The sequence below is a fragment of the Rhagoletis pomonella genome, unplaced genomic scaffold (genome assembly GCF_013731165.1).
Source record: "Rhagoletis pomonella isolate Grant_MI unplaced genomic scaffold, Rhpom_1.0 Rhpom_scaffold_00004, whole genome shotgun sequence".
In the NCBI taxonomy this organism is placed as follows: Eukaryota; Metazoa; Arthropoda; class Insecta; order Diptera; family Tephritidae; genus Rhagoletis; species Rhagoletis pomonella.
In genome coordinates, this window is record NW_023458558.1 from 18,288,781 (window position 1) to 18,293,238 (window position 4,458).

The window sequence follows — 4,458 nt, forward strand, 5'->3', positions numbered from 1 at the left end:
AGACGCCTACGCTGATAGAAGTTCTGCGCAAAAATACTACGATATCAGCCGATGGCATCTGTGGGGCCACTCTCTAATGCGATGCGAAAGGCAAATACGTCGTATGTTATATGCTGTGGCGATTGTGGCTGACTTCCAAAACGGCATTTGCTTTGCATTCGTACAAAGTATAATGTTCCATAACGCCGAACTACAAAATATTGACAATGTATTTTGTTCCAAAACGCATCCGAAAAGTTATCGAAACGCATCGCTAGAGCAATCAGTGCATCAGAAACAAAGTTGATGCTTCGTTTGTTATTGGTTCAGTGCAAGTTTCAAATGTTACAGTTTTCTTCCATATAAAAAAAAATTGCGTTTATTCGTTATATGGAGGCAAAATTTCATGTAATTCAACACAAAAAAAAAAAAACTAAAATGTTATCGGTAATTTTTAGTTCTTTGGTGCATCATTTATAAAAAAGTTACTTGCTATATTTCTTTCCGTTTATATTCAATGAAAGGCAAATTTGCCAAGTACTAAACATACACAAAAACACGATAAGCCCAAAATAATACGAAATCTTTTAATCAATATGAAATCTTCCTTGCTTTAAAAACGCATAGTTTTGTATTAAAAATTTCGCAAAATACTTGAAGAAAATGGCTATAAGCAACTTTTCCCCTTTAAAATTTGTAAAAATTAACTTAGCTGCTTTTCATTCTAAGCACACTTTGTTTAGCGTATTTTAAATTGAAAATATATAAAAAAGAACTTAATAATTTATAGAATTCAGCTTAAATTACGATGAGTCTAGGAGGAAAAAAGAATAAAGTGGAAAGCAACACTAAGCAAAGCTATTGGAGCGCTCTATAGACAGCAGTGAGCAATCCAACGCAGAATCACTTGCCAACAAGTGCTACTTTGGACTGAGTAGGCAATTCAGGAGTAAAGTCCTCTCACGACGTATGAAAACCGCACTCTATAAGTCACTCATCATGCCCGTACTGGTATATGGCGCAGAAGCATGGACAATGACAACATTCGATGAGGCGGCTCTTGGAGTATTCGAGAGAAAGATTTTTCGAAAGATTTTCGGGCCTTTACGCGTTGGCTACGGCGAGTACCGCAGACGATGGATCGATGAGCTCTATGAGCTTTACAACGACATGGACGTAGTGCAGCGCATTAAAATACAGCGGCTCCGTTGGCTTGGTCATGTCGTTCGAATGGACACCCGACGCTCCAGCTCTGAAAGTATTCAATTCGAAACCCGCTGGTGGTAGCAGAGGAAGATGAAAAGAAATGGAAGATGAAATGAGATGGAAAGACCAGGTGGAGAAGGACTTGGCTTCACTTGGCATTTCCAAATGGCGCCAGTTGGAACAGAAAAGAAACGACTGGCGTGCTTTGTTGAACGCTGCTAAAGAAGAAGAAACTACTAACGGCTCGAGCGATTTGTTTCATATTTCGAAAGAAATATTTCTACCAAAAATTTGCTCGCTAGGTGGCGCTGGGATCAGGATATCCTTAAAAATTGCATTTACTTGCCGATTTGGCTCATATTTAGAACATACCTTAGCCAATTGAAAATAAATATTGCGACTAAGAATGTACACGATAGATGGCATTGTGGACGATATATTCCCAAAATTCTTATACACTGGGATAGCGCCCTGATATGTCTACTATATATTCAGGGCTATCACAGAATCCATCGTAGTCCAATTTTTCGTGAAATCTACGAAAATGCTCTCACTGAATCCGAATAGACACGAACGTAGCGTATACATACTTTCAATACACACGTTCGTAGCAATTCGGATTCAGTGATCCCATTTACGTAGATTTCACGAAAAATTGGACTACGATGGATTCCGTGATAGCCCCCTGTATGTATGTGCCAGGTTGCAGCCTAAACGTGCGGTTGCCATACGTACTGATTTTATCAGTATAGTACTGAGTTTTCTTCTCTCGTACTGATTTTATTCATTTCCTCAATCAGTACGCTAATGTCCTGATTTTTCAAAATTTGTACTGATTTGTACTGAATTTTCAATTCTGGGCCTAGAAATTTGTGCTCGGTAACTCGGTATTCGGTAATTTTTACCCATGTATTTTGTTTGTGGAATATTATTTCACACAAACAAAATACTCTAGGATATTTAAGGCTTTTGCATAACGTTGTACTTGCCTAAACTGTACTGTAAAAAGTAAGAAAAAAATAATTTAATTAACATATTTAACAAGAAAGCCAAGTACTTCTCCACCTGGTCTTTCCATATCAGTGGTCGCCTTCCTCTTCCTCTGCTACCACCAGTGGGTTCCGAGTTGAATACTTTCAGAGCTGGAGCGTCGGTGTCCATTCGAACGACATGACCAAGCCAACGGAGCCGCTGTATTTTAATTCGCTGCACTATGTCCATGTCGTTGTAAAGCTTCCGCAACGAATACTCCAAGACCCGCCTCATCGGATGTTGCCATTGTCCATGCTTCTGCGTCATATACAGGCATGATGAGTGACTTATAGAGTGTGGTTTTCGTATGTGCAGAGAGGACTTTACTCCTGAATTGCCTACTCAGTCCAAATTAGCACTTGTTGGCAAGAGTGATTCTGCGTTGGATTTCCATGCTGACATTATTATCGGTGTTAATGCTGGCTCCCAAGTAAACGAAATTCTCTACTTTCTCGAAATTATAACTGTCAATAGTGACGTGGGTGCCAAGGCGCGAATGTGCTGACTGTTTGTTTGATGACAGGAGATACTTCGTCTAGTCCTCGTTTACCACCAGACCCATTCGCTTTGCTTCCTTATCCAACTTGAAAAAGGCAGACCAGATTTCGCGGTTTTTGTTACCGATGATATCAATGTCATCGGCATAAGCCAGCAATTGCATGCTCTTGTAGTAAATGGTTCCTGAGCGGTTCAGTTCTGCAGCTCTTATTATCTTCTCGAACTTCAGATTAAAAAAGTCAAAGAAAAGAGAGTCTGAAGCCCCGTTTGGTGGCGAACGACTCGGAGAGGTCTTTCCCAATTCTGACTGAGATGGTGGTATTGCTCAACGTCATTTTACGCAACCGTATCAGTTTGGGGGGTTGCCAAATTCAGGCATAGCTGCGTATAGTCGATTCCTTTTAGTGCTGTCGGAAGCGGCCTTAAAGTCGACAAATAGGTGGTGAGTGTCGATTCTTTTCTCGCGGGTCTTTTCCAAGATTTGGCGTATTGTGAATACCTGGTCTATGGTGGATTTTCCAGGCCTGAAGCCACACTGATAAGGCGCTAACAGTTCATTGACGGTGGGCTTCAGTCTTTCACACAATACGCTCGCCTCCTTCATCATCGACTGGGGGCTCGGGTTCTTTTTCTCCACAATTTTCCGTGCTGCTACCATTCAGCAGCGTGGAAAAGTTTTCCCTCCATAATTTAAGTACGTTCTGAACATCGGTAACTACGTCGCCATTGTTCTTACAGGAGTACGCCATGGTCGATTTGGTTTCTCGTTTGTCGAGCCGGTGACAGACACGTGGCTTGATGAATCTTTTTATGCTTGAACCTAGTACTGCATACTCCCATGTTTCGGACCTCGGCGAAATCAATAAGCCTCAGTCCGTTGTCGGACGTTTCGTCGTGGAGGCTGAATTTTCCGACGGTGGTTCCAAAGATCCCTTCCTTGCCCACCGTGGCATTGAAGTCGCGAAGTTCGTACGTGCGCTCCAAGCGCTCATAGAAGAGATCCTTGGATACCTCATCCTTTTCTTCCCTCGGGGTATTTGCGCAGATGAGCGAGATGTTGAAGAATCTCGCTTTGATGCGGATTATGGCTAAACGCTCGTCCACCGGGGTGAACGACAGTACTCGGCGACGGAGCCTCTCTCCCAAATCCAACACCGAAATTGCTCCTTTACATGGCAGCTGCCCCAGGCATTGCTTGCCTTGCCCCGTCCAACGCATTTCTTGGATGGCGGTGATGTCAGCTTTTGTCCTTACGAGGACATCAACCAGCCGGGCAGAGGCACCTTCCCCATTAAGGATCCGGACATTCCAGGTGCATGCCCTCAAATCGTAGTCCTTTAAACATTTGCCGTGGTCGTCATATTTATTTAGGGGGGGTCTCATCCGAGGCATTGTTTCGCTTCTTCGCCCAAACCCAGCGCACAACCCATCGCTGGGACGGGGGTGGTTTCGCAACCAAATACACGTTTATATAGCGAGCCGCTTGCTCCGAAACAGACACCCGCTTGCAGCCGCACCTACTGGTGAACAGACGCTGCAGACTTCATTGAGCCCTTAAACCGAATAAGTCGGAGTGGCCCCAATAGACGCTGCAGACTTCATTGAGCCCTTAAACCGAATAAGTCGGAGTGGCCCCACCGTAGCTCCCTCTTTTTCTGCCGTGACCCAAGGTTCCACTCGGATGGGTTACCGCATCTTGCACATGAGTTGCTCAGAGTGCGCGAACGAGGACGCAAGAGTCGG